General features: G+C 35.8%; 1 pseudogene across 1 annotated transcript in view; it reads right to left on the bottom strand.

Moving 5' to 3' along the window:
• LOC148938705 (glutathione S-transferase Mu 5-like) overlaps positions 1-22,468 on the bottom strand; it is a 39,389-nt pseudogene extending 16,921 nt beyond the window's left edge. The window contains exons 1-3 of the transcript XR_016143645.1: positions 22,463-22,468; positions 21,233-21,373; positions 12,568-12,753 (exon numbers count right to left, since the gene is read on the bottom strand). The product of XR_016143645.1 is annotated as a glutathione S-transferase Mu 5-like (transcript). The remainder of the gene's footprint in view (positions 1-12,567; positions 12,754-21,232; positions 21,374-22,462) is intronic.
• Positions 22,469-24,421: the final 1,953 nt, after the last annotated feature.

Here is a 24,421-nt window from a genome sequence, read left to right as displayed (position 1 = left end):
ACAGGGCGGCTGCCGTCAATCAAAAGGCGATATCTGACATAAACTCAATTTTACAGGAGAATGAAAAAACAAAAAAAGTTTGAAGCCTTAGAAAACATGATAGGAGGTGCCTGTTTTGCAAACAAATACATCAAACCTAGGTTTCAGAGCAAGACAAATTTGTTTGTTAAGGAAAAACTAGACAATTCTTTTTCGTTCTCAAGATAGTGCAGATATCGCCTTTTAACCTGTCAACAAATGGCGGTATCTGCAAGAGCGCCACAGTAAAATTCCTTATAAGAAAAACGAGATTACCTTTTTACAAAACGACTTTAAATCAAAGCGAAACGCAGTTTCCAATAAGCGTATTTGCTTTCCAGCAACATCAGCTATGTCATGATGTAGAATAACCTTGTTTTCAGGCTGTTGTTTGGTCTTGGTCTTCGATCGTTTCTATTGCGGGAAAAAGCGCAAATTCTCAGAGGAATACGTTAAGATCAAGTCAAACTACAGCACAAGCGTTTCCACAACATTGAATTCGTTTAATTTTATAAAGGTAATAAAGGTGATATTCATTTATGTTATAAAAAAAAAAAAAAGTCTACGTTTTTTTACTCGTCTTCTGGTTCACAGCCCTCGAATTCGTCAACCAAGTCTTGCACGTTGGCTGTGTGAATGTTCTTCGAGAAAGACTTTTTCAGTGTTTCTGAAATGTTGGGAAACAGGTTTCATATGGATGTTGTTTTTTTTGTCCCTTGAAATACCCTTTGGAACTAACATATACTTAGGCAAACTTTTTCCTGCATCACTTTTGGCTGTCACTGTCATAAAATCTACAGCTTTCATTTCGTCGTCAAAATCATATCGTTTATATAGTTTTAAATCTTTCTTTATGAAACTTGCCTGTAAAATCTTTCTAAGTTGAATATCAACTGACTTTTTCCCAGACTTCTCATTCTTCCATTCGTAGAAATCGCTTATTCGGAGCTCTTTAACTCGGGTATTTTGTCTGGAATCCTGCAAAACCTTTTTCAACTCGGGAAAGTCCTCAACAACCTGCTTCGAGCGGGTTTTCTTCTCTATCACTCCATGCAAGCTGTCAGCTGCCATGTGTGTGTGTCCCTTTGTCAGGAACTTGATGGAGATCTTCTCTGGACCCCATGATTCGTTTACAATGCGCACAAACATGGAAAAGATTATCCAGTTCTTGTTATGTGACGAGCGGTTATCGGCCCAGAATGTAAATTCTTTTGTATCCCGTAACTCATCCACAAGACCAAAAATAGCAAAGGCGACAGCATCCCGTTTCTACCATATGTTGCTTTGTGCCATACTACGCAGTATACCACTTTTAGTCACGAGCCGGTGCGAGCACTAGAAACCGGTGGAACAAAAGTTTCATTGAAACACACTAGCCTGCTTGTGAAAAGTAATTCTTTAACTGCTGGCTGTATTGGGAGAATTAGGACTTTTTGCATATCAGCTATAAACACTGCCTTCTCCTCGCCGTGTGCGTGATTAGTATCTTTGTCAAGTTCTCACCTAGCTTTTTCTGCCTGGTTTCTATGCTCCTGTTGCTTCTCCCTTTCTTCGTCTGGCACACCTTGCCTGGATTCCTTTATTTTGAACAAGTCACAGATTTCACATGCATCTAACCTTGACATCTTGTTTGATATGTTCATTTCTTGCAAAACCTGAAGGTGAGAACTCTGACTACAATGCTGCTCGGAACATTATTCTTGAAAGTCAGCAAACATAGCTTCATACGCAATCTCTCTCGTTCTTTATCTCACATAGAGACTGTTATACCTCCTTTAGTGGGGCTGACAGGGCTTGAACGATTCTATATGCATGCGAATAGCTTCGCGATCCACATCCACCTTTCTAGCACCTCCTCTTTTTTCTGAAGGGGAAAATCCAACGCCCGCGGTCTTTAGCTTTCTTGATATTACCTCGATGACTTTCGGACTGGTGTAACCCAAAGTTGAAAGAAACGTCTTTTAGCACACTACCACCAAGAGTTCTCCAGCAGCATTTGGTAGGTGATACACGAAACTTTTGTCTATAAATTTTGGACTTTTCTTGTCTTCCAGGTTTATTATTTTTTTGCGGGTAACTAAAAAAAACGACTTGATGTATGCAATTCTTTCTCCCTGGCTTAATTCTTGAAACTTGTCATAGATCTGTCTCCTCTGATTAATTGCAAATTCTTTGCACTTTTTCTTACACTTTTCAGGGTTGCACCCATTCTCTATGAATGGATGTTTTTGCCTTTTCTTTTCAATCTGCTTTCTCCTTTTTCTAAGACTTGGGTCTTCTATTTTGTCACAAAAGCAGGTTCTTCAACATCTAGTTTTTCTTGTCGTTCAACACTGGCGATAGAGACTTCACTCTCAGGTAATAATGAGATAAGCTCGCCTTGTACATCAGTACTTTGTCTTGCTGCTCTTCGAACACTAGCGCCTGTAGAATCAGAATCTTCTGATTCTCCATCTGGCTGATACTCACTTGCTGAGTTGTTGGTCTCCAAGTCATCGTCTGAATCAAGTAAATTTTTATGTAGGCTTTGTCTGGTATCTTCGTTACTAGCTGCATGACGGTTAGATTGAGTGGACAAGTCTAAAACTATTCCACCGTCTCTTTCACTAAACTCACTCATATCTACATACATATCTTCTGTAGTAGTCTCATTGTTTTCCGCACGCATTTCTGTCCCCATATCATAGTTTACTCCAATGTTCTCAGTCTCAACTTTTTCCAGCCAGTATTTGATAAACTGTATGCTCTCTAATTCAGGTGGAGCATCTGTTTGGTCTACTGAAAATTTTTGTGGTAATGGATGGCTTGAGAATATTCCACTGATGGGTATTTCTTTTGGTATCACTGTTTCTTTGGGAACAATTCTGATGATTCTTTGTTTTTGGGACACGACAAAAGGAGTTGCTACCCTGCTATCCGCATGCATATCTGGTGTCTCCATTTCACTGCTGTAAGCGTGCATCTTTTTTGCCATCTCATTGTTTGTGTCTCTTTTGAGCTGTTTTGAGCTACTTTGCGCATTGTTTTGAGCTGTTTCCCTGAAAAAAAAAATTATCAGCAGAAAATACAAAGAACAAATAGCGTAAAGCAGAGGGGTCCCGAAACTTTTTGGACCATGGATCAGATTTCGGAAGGTAAGGGATTGCATACCGGATTAACACCTAGTCGAGCAGCCATCAGCCAGATCTCAGCACAGCCATGGAACCGCGAGAGTTTTTGAAGGTACAAATTGCCAAAACGGTGGATTCGAATGGTTTTCCCGACTGAAGGCTAGTTTTGTCTTGTTTCTAATGGTTCAATTATTTGACCCGGACGGATACAATGTCAGATTTTATTTGAGAGCGCAGAGTCATGACAGGAGACAGATCCCCAAATATATAGATACTGCCTGAGTGCTGCAGACATGCATTGATTGCTTCTAGTGTGGACAGGGGTTGGCAATGTAAAAAAAAAAAAAAAAATGTAACGTAACGTTTACATGTAAAATATGATTTTTTACATTAAATTTTTAAATGTAAAGTATATAACTCAGTCATAAATTATTTCGAGGCCAAAACTGGATAAAACACTTTTGTTATTTATTACATTTTAAATCGTAAAAGAAAAAAAATCTATCTAAAGTACCATCCCTGACTGTGGACATGCACAGGACATGCATCCATGGAGTAGCCCGAAATAGTGGGTACTCTACCCCATAAACAGCTAGTGGCCCTGACTGGGAAAGATCCTGTTTTCGTCAGATTTTAACAGAGTTCAAGCTCTTCTTAAATAGCCTCAAAATGTATAGTAGCTAACACTGCTGAAGAGATAAAAATACACAAAACATTTGCCAAACAAGCAATAATGTGGTCTGACAACAGCAAACCATCTGCAAAACGAACCCCCAGAACAGCTATGACGAAAAACCTGCATCAGAATTGCAAACTAGAAACAAACTGACCTATCCTACAACTGCTGATTCCCTTGCCGGGGTCAAATCTCTACAAATTTCAAAAGAATTCCTTTTACAGGTACACAGGCCTAACAAGCCATTTACCCTTACTTTTCTCTCGCTATCTTAAGGGCCTCTTTCAACAAGAAATTGCCACGGCTCATGATTCTGCTCTTCAGTTTTACGGAATCTTTTCTTCTACATAGCCTTGAATGTGATGAAAGGTTGGCCTTATTTGGCGATATCTGCTCTTGCGCTGGAAGTAAAAGCAAAGATCTAAAAGACGATATCTGCCTGTGTAGATATCGCATTTTGAGTCACAAGAGACTACAAGTTTTCCGGATCACGGCAAATAAAACTACCATATATCTTGGCTATTTTTGTAGATATCACGTTTTTGACTCGACCAACCGATAGAGCGGAGTGTCTTTACTTGGCATACGCAGAAATCTCAATTTCGCTCGTCATGTCAGATATCGCCTTTTGATTGACGGCAGCCGAGGGGCCAAGCTCTCATATACAGAATATTTTCAAGTCGTTATATGTTATTAATTAAAAAAAAAAACTTTCCGAAAAATAAGTTTTTCAAAGAAAATTAAGTGCAATTTCCAAATTATTAAAAGCATATAAAAATAAATTTTGAAATCAGAACACAAAATGATCAGATATCACTTTTAAATAATAAATGAAACCCAAAACAAGGAGAAATTAAGTTAGCAATCACAGGAAAAACATTCAGAAATTAATAAAATAAATGAATAAATATATCTTAAATCGAGTAATGCTTAGACTGAATATAAGTATCAATCTTAGAATGAAAAAAAAATATTTTCATATTGAAGTATAAATGAAACTTAAAACGAACAGAAATTAAATAAACAATCAATGCAAACAAAAATACAGTAGATATTAATGTAAATGAATAAGTAATTTTTAAAACGAGTGTAAGGTAAATTGAATATACAAATCAAGCTTGAAACGAACAAAAATCACCACAAACAAGAGTTTGGGTATAACCTCCTTCTCTCATTGTAAATGTCTAAAACCTACTGCGTCATTGGCGCTTTACTGAAAACCAATTTTATAACAAATGTTTTCTTTTGTACTTAATATTGAAAATAAACATTAAAATTATAGTAAAATTTTGAACTGATGAGCTTTCAGCAATTAATATATGTTATATTATTAATATTTATTAATATTAATATATAATATTATGATACAAGGAATTCTGCGGACCTAGTACATGAGAGACGACACACTGCTAGGTCTAGTTTTGTGTTTAGGCATGTGAGTGTTTCGGTATGGAAAAGTCTTCCGGAAAGCACTAGGATTGCTGAGAGTGTGTCCTCTTTTAAAAATAGGTTAACGAATTTCTTAATGAATAGGGATGGCTGAGGGGGGGCTGTATTCCGTATACTGTCTTGTGTAAGGAATGGTTTGCGGTTCCCGTGAGGTTTATTTCTTATTTATTTATAGGATTGCATTATTATTATTTTGTTTTCCATTATATATGTGAGTGAGTTTTTTCAATATATATATGAGTGAGTAAAATAGTGAGTCCTGCCACAAACAAATCTGTATAGATTTTCACGTGGTAGGTCTGTTTGATATGTTTTTTTGTGAATATTGATACTTAATAAAAAGGAATTTTTCTCTCTCTATTCAGTTTAATTTATTAGCTCTTTTTAAAGTTGTTAAAGACGAATATAGCTTCCCTACAGACAAGTGTTTTGGATACTGCCTCCTTTCCTAACTGTAAATAAAAACCAAAAGCCTACTGCGTCATTGGCGCTTAACTGAAAACGAATTATATTACAAATATTTTCTTTTCCAGTTCTTACAGTATTGAAAATAAAATAAAATTACAGTGAAATAAATTCTTGAACTGATAGATCTTTCAACAATTAATATCATTATTCACCAAATATTCAATTTGATGTTGTTTATAATTACCAAGACTGTTGAATACGAATATATTTTTCAGTAACGCGCCAATGACACATTAGGTTTTAGAATTTTACAGTGAGAGAAGGTCATACCTAAACTCGTGTTTGTGGTGATTTTTGTTCGTTTCAAGCTTGATTTGCATATTCAATTTAACTTTCACTCGTTTTAAGATTTATTTATTAATTTACATTACTATCTATTGTATGTTTGTTTGCATTTATTGTTTATTTAATTTCTGTTCGTTTTAAGTTTCCTTTATACTTCAATAGGAAGATATTTTTTTTTCATTTTAAGCTTGATATTCATATTCAATCTAAGCATTACTCGCTTTAAGATCTATTTATTCATTTATATTATCACTTGTTGTATGTTTTTACAATGATTGCTTATTTAATTTCTGTTCGTTTTGGGTTTCATTTAATCTTTATTAGTAATTTCTGGTCGTTTTGAGATTGAATTTTAAAAGGAATTTGTATATGCTGATCTTAATTTTAAAAATGTCTTTACTTTTATTTGAAATTTTTTTTTTTTGAAATTTTTTTTTAATTAATTTTTTTTATTTTTTTAATTTAAAAAAATTTAAATTTTTTATAAATTCCTTATTGAAAAATCAAACTTTAAAAAAAAATAAAATATTCATCAAAGTATCAAAACTGATATCAAAGTAACAATATCATAGTGAAAAAATGGGTTTGAAAATTTATATAGTTGAAAATTTTTTTTTTGGAAAGTTTTTTTTAGTTAATTTTTGGTTCGTTTCTTATTGCAAAAAATTTCAAGTTTTTAAAATTTCCTAATTTCAAAATCAAACGTCCACAAAAATCAAATATTCATCAAAGTATCAAAACTGATATCAAAGTAACAATATCAAAGTAAAAAATACGTTTGCGTCAACCTCGGAGATTTTATTATCTGATGTTTGAACTGTTTTTAACAAAATTGCTATCTCAAAATTTTTATAGGATGGGTTTGGGAAAAAGGGCGTGGGGGACTAGATTAAGCTTCGGTCTATTTTGACTCTTTAAAAGTGAACTAGAACTTTCTATTTTCAATCAAATGAGCCCTCTCTGAAGTTTATACGAGTATCCCTTATATAAGAACCATATATATCTCCAGTGTATAAATTACAACACCTTTCCCTGGGCCCTGAGGGGGTTGTGTCGACCCTTGAGTTTTAATATCTGACGGTTGAACTATTTTTAACAAAATAGTGAACTGAAATTTTTATCGAAAGGTTTATCCATCCGATAGGCCCAAAAGCGTTGAGGATGGGAGGGACTAGTTGCCCTCTGATCTTTTTCACTCTGAGAAGTTTTCCACTGATTGGCTATCTCCGAACATTCACTCCATGAGAACCTTCTTAGAACGTACATTTTGGCTCAGATTGGGCCAAAAATGTAGTTTTATTACCCAAAATGGCAAAAGCCGACACTTTGCTCTAGCACGATCTCTTTTTCTACAAAGGACACTAGATCTTCGAAGTGCTGTCCGAATGAATCCTCTCCCTATATTTCACCTTTTATAGTTCGACGCGATCGCCTATGCCAAAAAATCGAAAGAAAACAGAACCGGCAGCCCTGACCAACGCTCACAGTAAGATTTGAAGATTTTCGAGTTTGTGTATTTAGGAACTTAAAAACTATCCGTTATCGGGTTCATAAATACATTGAATTTGGTGACATGGTTGTTATCGGAGACTCACCCCTTTCTGTAGATTTCCCCCCCTTTTCTGAAGTTATATTAACCGCTGCTGATGGATAATTTTAAACTTACTAAATTTTATGTATTTAGAATCAATATACGAAGCAGATTTTTTAACAAATATAGCAGCATCAATCCCCACAAACTAATAAAATTAAAGCATTAATATTTATAATGTCGTTATTAAAGCAATAGTACTAGGATTCTAAAATGAAGCAATATATTCTTGCAGGATCGTATCCATGTAGGGGGAGGGATAGGCCTACCGGTTTTGACCCCCCCCCACCCTAAATTTTTGTCTGAGTCGTCAAAACATAACAAAAATGCTGATAAACAAATGTTTGATGCGTTTATTTTGAATCCCCCCCGAACAAAAATCCTGGATACACCCTTATATGCTTGGAATAACAGCAAGTAGGATAATCTGACAACATATGTTGCACAAACAATAATATTTTCAGCATCAATCCCCACAAACTAATAAAATTAAAGCATTAATATTTATAATGTCGTTATTAAAGCAATAGTACTAGGATTCGAAAATCAAGCAATATATTCTTGCAGGATCGTATTCAGCTGAGGGGGGGGGGCGGTAGGCCTACCGGTTTAGACCCCCCCCCCGCCCTAAATTTTTGTCTGAGTCGTCAAAACATAACAAAAATGCTGATAAACAAATGCTTGATGCGATTATTTTGACCCCCCCCCAGAACAAAAATCCTGGATACACCATTGTATGCTTGGAATAACAGTAAGTATGATATTCTGACAACATATGTTGCACAAACAATAACATTTTCGTTCCTTAAGCACTTTTTTTATTTATTACAGTATTATTTTTGTTTTAGTAAAGGAGTTTCAGAAAAACATACAACCAGTTGTTTTTTTTAATATCTGTCAATATATACTATTTAACAAAATGCTCAACCAATGGTCTCTTACATTTTGCCAAAAAAGCAGCTCCTGAAATATCATATCAAAGATAATTGTCACTTAGTTAAAAACACCAGATTTGTCTAATTGTAAACTCCATCACAGTAGTAATTCCGTTTTTTGGAGATTTTGAGGGGGGGGGGAAGAGCCGAGAATTGTCCTCTAAGAAGGATAACCTATTATTAAACATTTTCAAGAAAAAAAATACTTTTGTAAGACAAATTTTACGAATTGCTGAGGCATAAAGGGAAAGAATGGTGTCTAGGGTATTGTTGTTATCCTACCCAAATGGCCCCCACAGCCTCGTAAGAGATGCAACTCTTCATTTGGGATGTTACAAAATTTGTTTTATGATAACAATTTATTCTGTCCAAATCAAGAAATGGCCTCAAACTTTCCAATTTCTTGATAGTTTTAAAATAGTGTGAGGTAACTCTTCCTCCCAAACCCCTTTTTCCAAGGAGCCATGTGCTTTAGAGTAACTACGATATTTTCTTTAACTTTTACCACTATAACACCTTTAATAAACAGAGCCACGGTTTAGTGTAATAATCTTCGGTGTGAATGTCGCTGTAAGTCACCCCACTGTTTGAAATGCGATCATGTTATTCCTACTAATGCTGCCGTAAAAGCTATCTTAGCCACAGTTTGGAAGTGTTTACAGTCGTATCTAGAAGAATTAAATAAAAAAAAACAAGTTTTTTAAACTGAAAGTAAGGAGCGACATTAAAACTTAAAACGAACAGAAATTATTCCGTATATGAAGGGGGCTGTCCCCTCCTCAACGCCTCGCTCTTTACGCTAAAGTTTTTTTATTGTTTAGAAAAATAGAGTTGTGAGAAAGTCAAACTTTAGCGTAAAGAGCGAGGCGTTGAGGAGGGGACAGCCTCTTTCATATACAGAATAATTCCTGTTCGTTTTAAGTTTTAATGTTGCTCCTTGCTTTCAGTTTAAAAAACTTGTTTTTTTTTAATTTAATTTTTGAACGTTTTTGAATAAATGCAGGTTTTTATTCTGTCTCGCCGTACATGAATAATTAAAACAAAATTTGCATATTATATTTGGTTAAATGGCTTTCTCGAAACTTGTTTAATTTTATTTACGAACGTTTTTATTAGTAATAAATATACGTAACTTAGAATTAACTTACGTAACGAACTTCTATATTCATAAAATTTTAACACGTATATAGGGGGTTCACCCCCTAGTCAATACCCTGCTCTTTAAACTATAGTTCGAATTTTTTTTTCCAGTTCTTTAAAAATGACCTCTTAATCACAATCATTTGAAAAAAACTACGTTTTCTAAAGAGTTAAAGAGGCTGAGTTACAAGGTCGAACCTTAAAACGTACAGGGATTAGGAGGCACAGTTGGGGGCTACCACCCCCAAACCCCCGCTTTCGCAGCCTTTAGATATAAAAAAAAATTTCTTTAAACTGAAAGTAAGGAGCGACATTAAAACTTAAAAAGAACAGAAATTATTCCGTATATGAAAGAGGCTGTGCCCTCCTCAACGCCTCGCTCTTTACGCTAAAGTTTGACTTTCTCACAACTCTTTTTTTAAACAATAAAAACTTTAGCGTAAAGAGCGAGGCGTTGAGGAGGGCACAGCCTCTTTCATATACGGAATAATTTCTGTTCTTTTTAAGTTTTAATGTCGCTCCTTACTTTCAGTTTAAAGAAATTTTTTTTATATTTAAAGGCTGCGAAAGCGGGGGGTTTGGGGGTGGTAGCCCCCCAACTGTGCCTCCTAATCCCTGTACGTTTTAAGGTTCGACCTTGTAACTCAGCCTCTTTAACTCTTTAGAAAACGTAGTTTTTTTCAAATAATTTCTGCACGTTTTTGTACAGTTTATTACTTATTATTGCTTGACTAACTGTTAGCTGATCGTGTCAGGAGTTAAAGTTGGGGGGCTTCCGTCCCCCAAACCCCCCGCTCTTGAACATTCTTGTGTTAAGGCTTTTAATTCCTGAATACTCAAATCACGTCGTACAGGGTGCCTCCTAATCCCTGTACGTTTTAAGGTTCGAACTTGTGACTCAGCCTCTTTAACAGCCCCCCAACTGTGCCTCCTAATCCCTGTACGTTTTAAGGGTCGACCTTGTAACTCAGCCTCTTTAACTCTTTAGAAAACGTAATTTTTTTCAAATAATTTAAAAAAGAAACTGAGTTTCTTTTCAAAGTATATAAAAAAGTTGCTCTGATGGTGAATCGAACCCGAGTTTTCCGCCTGAAAGTCTGAAGTCTCAGCCGCTGGACTATACAAACACAATAGTAATTGTTGTTTAGCAAATAGAAGGTATTTTCGACGCAAGCAAATTCCCAAAAATCTTGATATGTGGTTTTTGGAAAACAGGGAAGGAGTGATCAGATTGAGCTGAAATTTCGACGATAAGCTCCCAGGCCCCAGGAAAGCTTATCCTCTAAATTTCAGCCCGATCAGACAACGTTAAAGGGGGGTTGTGGAGGGAAAAATTAACATGGGCTAATATAGGAAAACGAGGTTTTTCGTAAATGTAAATTCGGGGGATAATTTTTTCGGTCTGAAAATATCAAAAGGCCCTAACAGGTCGAATTCTGCTTCGAATGAGTCCTCATTCAACCGGATCCGGTGCCAACTGTGGCCTTTAGGCGTGGCTAAAAAAAAAAAAAAGAGATGAACTTTAAGGGGCTATATTTGGTTTTTTGAAAACAGGGAAGGAGTGATCGGATTGAGCTGAAATTTCGAGGATAAGCTCCCGGGCCCTAGGAAAGCTTAGCCTCTAAATTTCAGCCCAATCGGACACCGTTAAAGGGGGGCTGTGGTGGGAGGGTCGAAACTTCCGGCCCAGTTTACCCCATGAAGATAAAGTCGGAGGAGGATGAAATTTTGCAAGTTTCTTAGTTTGAGCTTGGGCTACAAAATGCAATTACCACCGTCTCTCTGCGACCTCTAGGACCTGAAATCGCTTAACATTGTGGTGGGTCGCCTCTTTATAGAGGCACAAGTGTGCCTCCTTGATCAGTTGATCAGTTGAAAAACTTGTTTTTTTTTATTTAATTCCTGATCTTTTTCTTTAATAATGCTGGGAAATCCGGCGCCCCCTTCATAGCAATGTCCCTTCCCCCATGAAAACTTCCTTCATGGAAAGATCCTTCCATATAGCCCCCGACCCTCTCCTTCCCCCACCTACCAGAAAAAATCTCCTCTGAAAAAGTCTGTATACTTCCCAATAACCAATACTATATGTTAACATTGAGTAAAGTTCATAACTTTCAGCCCTCCCCCTGGGGACTTTGGGGGATCAAGTCATCCTAAAAGACATTTTTATCGTATTTTCGACCATGCTGAACAAAATGGCTATCTCAAAATTTTGATCGGGTGACTTTGGGAAAAAAATGAGCGTGAGATGGGGCCTAGTTGCCCTCCATTTTTTTTGGTCACTTAAAAAGGGCACTAGAACTTTTAATTTCCGTTCCAATGAGCCCTCCCACGATATTCTAGGACCACTGGGTCGATACGATCACCCCTGGGGAAAAAAAATAAAAAATAAAAAAAATAAACACGCACCCGTTGACTTTCTTCTGGCAAAAAATGAAAAATTCCACATTTTTGTAGATAGGAGATTGAAACCTTTACGGTAGGGTTCTCTGATACGCTGAATATGATGGTGTGACTTTCATTCAGGTTCTTTAACTTTTAAGGGTTTTTTCCTTCCTTTATTTCGAAAATAAGTCAAATTTTCTCAGGCACGTAACTTTTGATGGGTAAGATTAAACTTGATGAAATTTATATATTTGAAATCACAATTAAAATTTGATTCTTTTGATGTATCTATTGGTATCAAAATCCCGTTTTTTAGAGTTTCGGTTACCATTGAGCCGGTTCGCTCCTTACTTACAGTTCGTTACCACGAACTGTTTGATATCATGTTCATATGCGATTATTTACCCTAACAGTTTCTGTTAAGTTAACTAATAGCTGCCAAAGTGCCAAAAATAAATATTTAAAAAAACTTAAAATGGAACAAATAATGTAAATAATATTCTAACTTACAAATTTTCCATAGCAAAGTCGAACAAATCCATTACGGAAATCTCCAGCTTGATTTTCAAGCATGTCAATACGCGTCATTTCTTCACTGTTAGACCCAAGTAAAGAGGGGTCGTACGTCCTTGCGATAAACCGCAAAATCACATTGTTCTGTGTTATCTTTACATCACCATCTATATAGTAAGGAAGCTAAAAAAAAAGATAAATTTCCAAATTAACTGACAATTGAGATCATGGGCATATCCAGGATTGCTATTGTTGTTGAGGGGGGGGGGTACAAAAACTTAAAAAAACCCATCAAAAATTTGTTTATATACATTTTTGTTATGTTTTTATGAGTCGGAAAAAAATCTCAAGGGGGGGGGGGTCAAACCCATTACCTCCTGGATATGGCCATGATTGAGATAGCTAAGGAATAGACGTACCTTTAGAATAAGAATTCCATCCCCCCAATCCCCTAATTGTCAAATATTTACCCTGAATTAGACATATGAAATGAAACTTCTATTGTTTTGATAAACCCTTACACCAATTTGAAGAAAAGAGTGCTTCATCTTAAATTTATATTTGAAAATCGTAATTTTCTAAAAAAAAAATTTCAAAATTATGAAGTTTTAAGGTAATAACCATATTTTCGTCAGTGTTGCAAGGTTGCAACGTTTGAATGTGAAAACAAATACTCAAAACTAACTAGTTAAATCTGACAACACTTTTCATCTGTAAAGACTTTAACGTTAATAACCTGCTGATTTCCAAAGAAAAATTCATCTTCTTACGCCGTTTGGTCTATGTCTTTGCTTAGCATTTAGTCTGTTGGGTATAAAAAGGTCGCATCTCTATATTTGTAATTTTTCAGAAGAGCAAACAAAAACCTCACAACTTTTCTATTTTCTCTTTGATAACTGTAAAACAAAAACAGATTGATATGCATTGATTTTAGGTATCAATTGGTTTTTGTTTTATGGTTATCAGAGGGGAAACAAAATCGGTAATATTAGAAACCTTCAGGAACCAAAATGGAAAAAAAGAGTCATACACAGCAACAAAAACACAACACGGCAACACAGAGACATCATGCAACCAAATACGGATCTTTTAGTATTTCATCAGTTGGGTATCAAAAGGTTGTATCTCTATATTTGTAATTTTTAAGAAGAGCAAACAAAAACCTCACAACTTTTCTATTTCCTCTTTGATAACTGTAAAACAAAAACAGATTGATATGCGTTGATTTTACATATCAATTGGTTTTTGTTTTATCATACAGTTCGTGGTAACGAACTGTAAGTAAGGAGCGACCAGGCTCAATGGTAACCGAAACTCTAGAAAACGGGTTTTTGATACCAATAGATACATCAAAAGAATCAGATTCCAATGCTGAATTCAAATATATAACTTTCATCAAGTTTAGTCCTAGCCATCAAAAGTTACGCGCCTGAGAAAATTTGGCTGATTTTCAAAAAAAGGGGGAAAGACCCCCTAAAAGTTATAGAACCTTAATGAAAATCACACCATCATATTCAGCGTATCAGGGAACCCTACTATAGAGTTTTCTAGCTCCTATCTACAAAAATGTGAAATTTTGCATTTTTTGCCAGAAGAAAGATCACGGATGCGTGTTTATTTGTTTTTTTTTGTTTTTTTTCCCAGGGGTAATCGTATCGACCCAGTGGTCCTAGAATTTCGCAGGAGGGCTCATTGGAACAGAAATTAAAAGTTCTAGCGCCTTTTTTAAGTGACCAAAAAATGAAGGGCAACTAGGCCCCCTCCCACTCTCATTTTTTTCCCAAAGTCACCCGATCAAAATTTTGAGATAGCCATTTTGTTCAGCATGGTCAAAAATATGACAACTATGTCTTTCAGGATGACTTAATCCCCCGAAGTCCCCGGGGGTAGGGCTAAAAGTTATGAATTTTACCCAATGTTAACATATAGTATTGGTTATTGGAAAGTATAGAGAAGTTTTCAGGAGGGTTTTTTCTGGTAGTGGGGGGGGGGGGGTCGGGGGTTATGTTGGAGGATCTGTACATGAAGGAATTTTTCATGGGGGAAGGGAAATTGCCATGAAGGGGGCGCCGGACTTGCCAGCATTATTTAAAAAAAAGATCAAAAATTAAATATAAAAAAAACAAGTTTTCCAACTGAAAATAAGGAGTAACATCAAAACTTAAAAGGAACAGAAAATATTACGTGTATGATTGGGTTCACCGCCTAGTCAATACCTTGCTCTTTAAGCCAAAGATTTGTTAGTACTTTCATAAGAGCTATTTACTCTAAATAACGGCCTTTGTGATTAAGGGGTCATTTTCAAAGAATTGGAACAAAATTCGAACTTTAGCTTAAAGAGCGAGGTATTGACTAGAAGGCGAGCCCCCTAATATTTGTATTGAAAATATATGAAAATAGAAGTTCGTTACGTAAGTTAATTCGTAAGTTACGTATATTTATTACTGATAAAAACGTTCGTAAATAAAATTAAACAAGTCTCGAGAAAGCCATTTAACCAAATAAAAGTAGAATGTCCCCTCCTCAACGCCTAGCTCTTTACACTAAAGTTTCCCTTTCTCACAACTCTTATTTTTTTAAACAATAAAAAACTTTAGTGTAAAGAGCGAGGCGTTGAAGAGGGGGCAGCCCCTTTCATATACGGAATAATTTCTGTTCGTTTTAAGTTTTAACGTCGTTCCTTACTTTCAGTTAAAAAACTCGTTTTTTTTTATTTAATGGTTATCAGAGGGGAAACAAAATCGGAAGCATTACTATATATTATATTATTACTATAATATAGTAATATAATACTAGTATATTCTATTATTTACTATAATATAGTAATATAACATTACTGTTACTGACGGTAACTTACTATATAAATCTACGCTCGTAAAATAGTCTTGAGTCGTATTTTTAACTAGTCGAAGATGTTTCTTATGAAATTTTGAATTATATTGATTTTTTAATATTTAACAAAAACCAGTGAGGTTTTTTGTTCGCTCTTCTGAAAATTTACAATTATGGAGATACGACCTTTTGATACCCGACAAACGATTTGCTGATTTTTCAGACACCATTTTTTTTTTAATTAAGCATCCATTACCACCAAAAACTACACAACTGCACACGGAGGCCTTTTTCATTTAAATTCAATTCTCGATGTCTCCTCCCTAGAAAGTCGAGACAGGGATGAAGGGACGAAAAATATCAATGGGGGAGCCTAAATACTCCTCTAGATTTTGAATACATTTTTTTGCTATTTTCATTGAAAAATACCCTTTGTTTAATTTTCAAAATTGCCTGGGGTGCCTTCTAATTGGCATCTCAGGCAATTTTTAATTAATTTAAGGTTTCTGCCGCAATGATGCCAAGTATTTTTCAGATTTTCTGGATATTCTTTGTCTCTTTGTCAACAACGCCCCAACTGATAAGTTAATAATTCTAACTTTATTTTTCGAACACTTTCAAATTTGAAATACGGTCACTATTTAAATGTGAGGAATATGTCACAATATTATGCTACACAATCTGTGGTAACACTTTCACTTATCCTGTATCTTTACTTAGACAGCGCTATTGCGCTGCCTATGATTTTGATTTGGGCTTTATGTGGCCCGCTGATATCGAAATCCAATAAGCAGCGTGTTTGCAAAATAGTTACTTTTATTCACTACCGCTTGAGTAGCACTTACTTCAATATTCAGCGTATCAGGGAATCCTACTGTAGAGGGTTCTAGCTCCTATCTACAAAAATGTGGAATTTTGCATTTTTTGCCAGAAGAAAGATCACGGATGCCTGTTTATTTTTTTTTTCCCCAGGGGTGATCGTATCGACCCAGTGGTCCTAGAATATCGTGGGAGGGCTCATTGGAACGGAAATTAAAAGTTCTAGCGCCCTTATTAAGTGACCAAAAATGGAGGGCAACTAGGCCCCCTCCCACGCTCATTTTTTTCCCAAAGTCACCCGATCAAAATTTTGAGATAGCCATTTTGTTCAACATGGTCAAAAAATATAAGAACTATGTCTTTCAGGATGACTTAATCCCCCGAAGTCCCCGGGGGTAGGGCTAAAAGTTATGAATTTTACCCAATGTTCACATATAGTATTGGTTATTGGGAAGTATAGAGAACTTTTCAGGAGGGTTTTTTCTGGTAGTGGGGGGGGGGGGTCGGGGGTTATGTTGGGGGATCTGTCCACGAAGGAAGTTTTCATGGGGGAAGGGAAATTGCCATGAAGGGGGCGCCGGACTTGCCAGCATTATTTAAAAAAAAGATCAAAAATTAAATATAAAAAAAACAAGTTTTCCAACTGAAAATAAGGAGTAACATCAAAACTTAAAAGGAACAGAAAATATTACGTGTATGGTTGGGTTCACCGCCTAGTCAATACCTTGCTCTTTAAGCCAAAGATTTGTTAGTACTTTCATAAGAGCTATTTACTCTAAATAACGGCCTTTGTGATTAAGGGGTCATTTTCAAAGAATTGGAACAAAATTCGAACTTTAGCTTAAAGAGCGAGGTATTGACTAGAAGGCGAGCCCCCTAATATTTGTATTGAAAATATATGAAAATAGAAGTTCGTTACGCAAGTTAATTCGTAAGTTACGTATATTTATTACTGATAAAAACGTTCATAAATAAAATTAAACAAGTCTCGAGAAAGCAATTTAACCAAATAAAAGTAGAATGTCCCCTCCTCAACGCCTAGCTCTTTACGCTAAAGTTTCCCTTTCTCACAACTCTTATTTTTTTTAAACAATAAAAAACTTTAGTGTAAAGAGCGAGGCGTTGAGGAGAGGACGGCCCCTTTCATATACGGAACAATTTCTGTTCGTTTTAAATTTTAACGTCGTTCCTTACTTTCAGTTAAAAAGACTTGTTTTTTTTTATTTAATGGTTATCAGAGGGGAAACAAAATCGGTAACATTACTATATATTATATTATTACTATAATATAGTAATATAATACTAGTATATTCTATTATTTACTATAATATAGTAATAGTATATAATATTACTGTTACTATCGGTAACTTACTATATAAATCTACGCTCGTAAAATAGTCTTGAGTCGTATTTTTAAACTAGTCGAAGATGTTTCTTATGAAATTTTGAATTATATTGATTCTTTAATATTTAACAAAAACCAGTGAGGTTTTTTGTTTGCTCTTCTGAAAATTTACAATTATGGAGATACGACCTTTTGATACCCGGCAGACGATTTGCTGATTTTTCAGACACCATTTTTTTTTAATTAAGCATCCATTACCACCAAAAACTGCACAACTGCATACGGAGGCCTTTTTCATTTAAATTCAATTCTCGATGTCTCCTCCCTAGAAAGTCGATACAGGGATGAAGGGACGAAAAATATCAATGGGGGAGCCTAAATACCCCTCTAGATTTTGAATACATTTTTTTGCTATTTTCATTGAAAAATACCCTTTGTTTTATTTTCCTTGAAATGATAACAAACCACACCCGCCTAGATTTCTAGAATTACATTTCGCATCACCTCCCCAACATTTTTGTGAATTAGTAATCGTGGTGGGAAGGGGTCAAAAGAAAGATTTCAAAGGAAATTAGAACTTCCTGCACTTAAAAAAAATGATTTCCAACAAAGTGATTTGGTTGAATTCGGACAAGTAAAAAAAAAAATCAAGCTTTTCTGTTTGAATTGTGACTTACTTATTGAATTTCAACAAGTCACAAAAAAAAATCAAATTTTTATGTTGGAATTGTGACTTGCTTATTGAATTCCAACAAATTACTGAAATTATTAAGATTTATGCACTTTTCAGTAGAAAAAATGCAATTTTCAACTAGGGCCCCTCCCACACTCTTTTTTTTTTTGATTTTTATTATCTAAGGTTGTATATTGTTCCTGAGCTTTGTTTGTAGACTGTATTATGTGTTGCTATGGCCCACAGGCTTTTTGCTATAAATCTTACCTTATCTTATAGTATTGGCTATTGGGAAGTAGATAGAAGTTTTCAGAGGGGATTTTTTTCTAGTGGGAGGGGGAGGTCGGAGGAGGAGGAGGGACGTGGGAGGATCTTTACATGGTGGATGTTTTCCTGGGGGAAGAGGTATTTCTATGAAGGGTGTACCGGATTTCCCAGCACTATTTAAAAAACGATCAAAAATTAAAAAGAAAAAACAAGTTTTTTCAGCTGAAAGTAAGGAGCAACATTAAAAGTTAAAGCGAACAGAAGTTATTATGTATATGAGGGAGTTCACCTATTAGTCAATACTTCGCTCTTTACGCTAAAGTTCTTTTAGTGCTTTCAAAAGAGCTATCTATTCTAATTACACAGCCTTTGTGATTCAGGGGTTTGTGATTCGAACAAAATTCAATTGTATCGTATCTGTCATATCTGTCGTATCGTACAGAAATCGAAAAAAAAATTAAATTAATATGCAAATTTCATTTCAACTATTCATGTACGGTGAGCCAAAAACAAAGCTGCATTAATTCAATAACATTCAGAAATTAAATTTAAAAAAAAGAAAGTTTTTTAACTGAAAGTAAGGAGCGACATTAAAACTGAAAACGAACAGAAATTATTCCGTATATGAAAGGGGCCATCCCCTCCTTAACGTCTCGCTCTTTGCGCTAAAGTTTGACTCTGTCTTACAACTCTATTTTTATTTAAGATGAAAAACTTTAGCGTAAAGAGCGCGGCGTTGAGGAGGGGACAGCCCTCTGTTCTGTTCGTTCGTCACATAGTTACGCGTGCAGTTTTCGCTTCCTCAGTAACTCTGCATGCAAAATGTGTTAGGTACAATTATTCTGCATATTATGAAGTGAGAATTGTTTTCTGACTTCAAACTGTCCAAATACTTTACCCCGACCCCTTATGTGCAAATATATAGCCCAAATTATATATTTCCCATTTATTCTGTCACTTGTCTTTGTCGGTTCAAAAAAAAATTTCAATAATCAATATCGTAAATTAGTTCATATATTTATTATTTTCATGATGAGCCTGTAGCACACACACAGGAACTGTGTTAAGACAACCAATGAACACAGGTCACATAGTTACACGTTTTTATGAAAACATAGTTTTCATAGGTCACATAGTTTTCTGAAGAAATCATCAAGACTCATTAAAAATCACCTGAATTTGACAAAAATAAGCCATAGGTACACACAATTCTAATTCTTAGGGTGTGGGTATCAAAACATAAAGAAGTGCTTTGAATGTCAGTGTGACTCATCTTCTTTTAAACTCTAAGGATATTTTAATTTTTTTATAAAATTCCTCAATATAAAGTAATTAATTAAATAAATAGATTAAATAAGTGCAACTTTATATGAAAATTAGGTTTATTTAAATATCTTAAAAACAACCTATTTTCTTTAATAATGATTTTTTTTTTAACTTTTAAAACATCCTCGGTATCCTTACATGTGTTTTTTTTTCCTTTTTTTAAGACTAACTTAGTACTAATGAGCTGTTCTGACTCTATTAGGTCTGTTCATACACGAAAGCCACAATTTCGAACGAATTTTTTTTATGTTGTTCAAAATCATGATTTTTCGGATAGTATCATATTTTCGTCATTGTTGCCAAGTGGAACCGTTAAAACAAATAAGCGAAACGTTTTGGTTAAATCTGACAGCACATTTTGTCTTAAAAAATTTGAACATTAGCAATAGGTTGATTTCCAAAGACCACTACACCTTCAAATTTCTACCCTCTCAAGCTGTTTCGCGCAACATATTTCTATCTTATTTTCTGCAGATTTGTCAGTCAAGTTTTTTTTTCAAATCTGACGTCCACTAGTCAAAAAATTTAAAAATAGAAGTAAAAGCAGCACAAAGTTGAACTAAATCAAAGAAGTAATCCCTACCCCTAGATCTAGGACTTAATTCTTCTGTTCAAGGAAATAGAATTCATAGGGGAACTATTCCTAGTCTATATTGAAGCACAGATAAGCACAAACATATTTATTTTAACCATGGGGGGATATCTTCACTGGACTGACTTCGGTAGCAACCAGACTCTCCTGTCACGTATCGCTCACTCCTTTCTCGATGCGGATCGCCCAGTTTACTGTTCGGTGGTACGGCCACCTCCTTTGCATACCACATAACGCCCCACCATGGGTCACATTCAACTTCGACTCCCCCCGAAACGGATGGTAATGACCCAGAGAACGCCCACCCACTAGGTGGAAAGACAAAGGCGATGAATTCCTCACCCAAGCCCACATCCCGGTGGAAGAAGCTGCGATCCTGGCAAGAGATAGGTCAACTTGGAGGCGGCTAGTATCATCGTTCTCTACGCCGAACCCTCGGCAGGAGCCTTAAGTCAAGTAAGTCATGGGGGGATATCATAGACTGGTGAACTTTATGTAAACAACAGCACAAATTGCAAAAAATCACAACACTTCTGGGGTGATATACACCTAAAGGCCCTCTCTGCTACATATATCCCTGAAGGACATCAGTACATTGTTTCATATACCAATCCAGATTTTTAATTCTTAAGTCAATAGCCTATATCTCTGCGTGTAGATTCAATAATTATAATTCCTTTCCAATCCAGAAGAGCTAGCATTATTAATCTTGCATTTTTCCAACTAAAAAGGCAAAACCAAAGGGAAAATCGTGCATAAAAATTAAACAACTCAAAGAAGTAAAAGAAGATAAAAACAAACAACTTACATTTGGAAAGTCCAAGCCAAGACTGTGCTTAATATCAAACCAGCAGGACTTGTCATGTGTAGGTCCCTCGCCACACACATAATATTTATCTTCAAAATCAGTACCAGTATATCCAAGAAGCAACCTGATTGGCTGAGCTAGCTAAAAAGGATACATTAATGTATTTCTTAGGAATGTAAAAACTCAATTAAAAAATGAACCTTTATTTGATTTAAATTCAATCAATTGAATTTGTTTTACGACCTGCTGCATACATAGATAACAAACTTAGTATAGTATAAGAAGAGAGAAAAGGGAATGGTTAAAAATAACAAATAAAACAAGAATGAAATGCATAACATAAATAAATGCACAATAATAACAGAAAAACTACATTATACATACTGCTTTAAAATTGAACACCATGGCCATCTATGGATCCATTGTTATATGCTTTGATGCAGCTGATGATGCCAGCATCAGGGTCTATGGTGTTGTACCTCCAAGTGGTCCAAGAATTACTTACCCAAGGGTGGAGGCCAAAGTGATACTTCGAATGCCGGCAGTAAACTATTGTTTTGTTTCTGTTGATGAGTAAATACACCAGAAAGGCACAAGGTATAGACAATTTAGAAGTACGCATGCGTTATGCAGTTTAGACAGTAGCTGATGATTAAAACAAAGATTATTGGATAATATGCTTCTGTAGGCACTATACTCCAGCACTGCAATGATAGGTGAGGAGCTTTCTAGTAGTTTTAAGGGAGTCACTGATTGGGAGGTCTAGATGTTTTGTTTCCAGTTTAGGAGCAACCAACACTCCATAAAGATTAACTTTAAGTCCTTCACAAGCTGGACCCCAGTTGAAGAGTATGACGTCTGGATCACCATTAAACTTACCATTTACCTTTGAATATTCTTGATCCAAAATGGCAGATTTTTTTTCTCAAACACTAGTAGCCTACCACCAGGGGTGGCTCGAAGGAGGGGGGTTTGAGGGGGGGGGTGATACACCCCCCTGCCTCTTCCTAAGTTGTATCAGTCGTTTATTTTGGCCTCATCCAGGTCCCGGGCGCTCATCTCAGTCAGTGACAGTCCGAGTCGTTTTTCTTCCTCCTGGAAAGACTTTCACTCAAAGACAAGGTCGTTTAAATTAAAGCAGGTTTCATAGCCCCGTTAGGTCTCTGGTGAAATGATTCCCAAAGGGACTGGACTGGCAGCAACTCGCTTTGTTTCAAAACCTGTTCTTACTCGCATATAATTTTTGTTCCAAAGGGACTGGACTGGTAGCAACTCGCTTTGTTTCAAAACCTGTTCTTACTCGCATATAATTTGTGTCTGTCTCAGATAGGTCGTTCAGATTTAGCCTGTCAACATTATTGTAGGGTAGTTGTTAAAGTGAAGTCTGATTGGATAACATGAATAAACCCAAAGTGAGAGACAAGGTTACGTGCAAGGACTGTGGGCCAAACTTTGACTACGAGCGGAAAAGAAGGCATGAAATTTCTAAACACAATGGAAAAGCAATCAGAATTCAAATGACAGGAGCCCCGCGAAACCCCTTTGAAGCAAGTGCATCTAGGACAGTGAAAAAATCTCGATTACAAAATGAGTCTGAGGTTGAGGTGGATACAGCGCTTGAGAAGGACAAGGAAGATTTGGCCAGGTACCCAGAATTTGTTTCCCAGGGCAGGGGTGGTTCTGAAGACGCTGGAGTAGCTCATTCAAGTCGGGAGGTAAGTTTTTGGCTACAACTCTAGTGAAACATAGTTACAAACTCGTCTTGTCTGCGAAACTTTCCGTGGAGATGTCCCCATAACATAATTTCCTCTTAGCAAACGCCCCCCATGGCGAAACGCCCCCAAACATAAATTTAGTACTTCGCCTTGGTCTTAAGGTGCATTGTCGTTAAATAGCAGCCGAATTTGTTTTTAAAGTGAAAAGAAGAAAAGGTAAATTTAAAAAGTGTTATCATTATAACTTTTTTCGATGTTTTTTTTTTTGCGTATATATTATGGTGGTTTCTTGTGTTAAAGGAAGTTATAATGATAGAAATCTTTCTTTAGGTTTTGTTGTTATTAAATTTAATAGTTTGTTTTAGTTCCTTTTTTTGGGAGGGGGGAACATGACGGGTCACTATTTGGAAAAGTTTTATGAGTTAGTAAGAGATAGCCACCGTAAGAAGAGTTTCCTGTGGGGGAACGACACCCTTTTCTACGGTTAAGGCAAGTTTTTTATAATTGAAAAAATTTAGGTAGTGTATGGTGACTTATTGTGTGTCCAGTTCGGCTGCTAATTGATATTTAAAAAATTGTAGGTGACGCATAAAAGTTAAGAATTAGATTTGTTGCTTAAAGTAAATTTGTTGTCACTGAGAGGAGAGGAGGTGGGATTAAAAAAATAATATAAAAAAAAATAGGTGTATTGCCGAAGTAAAAACAAGACCAAAGATTTCGATGGGATCCCAAAAATTGGAATATTTATTGGACTTCTTGGTCCAGACAATCGGGTTTGTAGATTTTCGGTTTTTGCCAGACCCGTAAGCATGTTAGAGCATTTATCCCTAATCAACCGCTTGAAAATGTAAAAAAAAATGATACCGAAGTGGGGTTTTCGACGGATCACGACCAAACGGCTATTCCGCTGAGAAGACCAAGTTCAGATATGGATTCAGCAGCTATGTTTACGCCTAAATATCCTCTCCAGTCGACAATTGAATTTAGAAAAATCCTTTACTTTTACTGAATTCCCGATTTTAGCAATGCCGTGCGAACTACTTGTCCGGCAGGAAAATAAAGCTCAAAAACAGATTCAGCGTGTTTCATTACCCCTATATCGAAACTCTAATTAAGATCAGAAAAATATTTTTACCAATTTTAGCCGGATTCCGGGCAAACTAATTGTCCGGCAAAAATATAAAGTGACGGATGAGCAAGTATGGACTCAGTATGCAATTTTACTCTATTTCGATTTTATAATCGACTTCATAACAAACTTTTATTTCTAGTAAGCTAAATTTCCGGTTAAAAACGAATGCAGTATGTCTCCTTACCCCTTATACTTCGGATTTTGTTTTCGTTTTACCAAATTTCCAGTTTTGGCAGGATTCTGAGCGAACTACTTGTCCGGCCCAAAAAAAACTTCAGATACAGATTTAGCATGTATCTTTACCCCTGTACTGAATCTGTAATCGACTTGCAGACACATTTT

This window comes from Artemia sp. Qi Xiang Cuo, unplaced genomic scaffold (genome assembly GCF_049724085.1).
Source record: "Artemia sp. Qi Xiang Cuo unplaced genomic scaffold, ASM4972408v1 HiC_scaffold_3021, whole genome shotgun sequence".
Classification (NCBI taxonomy): Eukaryota; Metazoa; Arthropoda; class Branchiopoda; order Anostraca; family Artemiidae; genus Artemia; species Artemia sp. Qi Xiang Cuo.
Note: the sequence above shows the minus strand (reverse complement) of the source record. Positions and strands in the feature narration are given on the sequence as shown.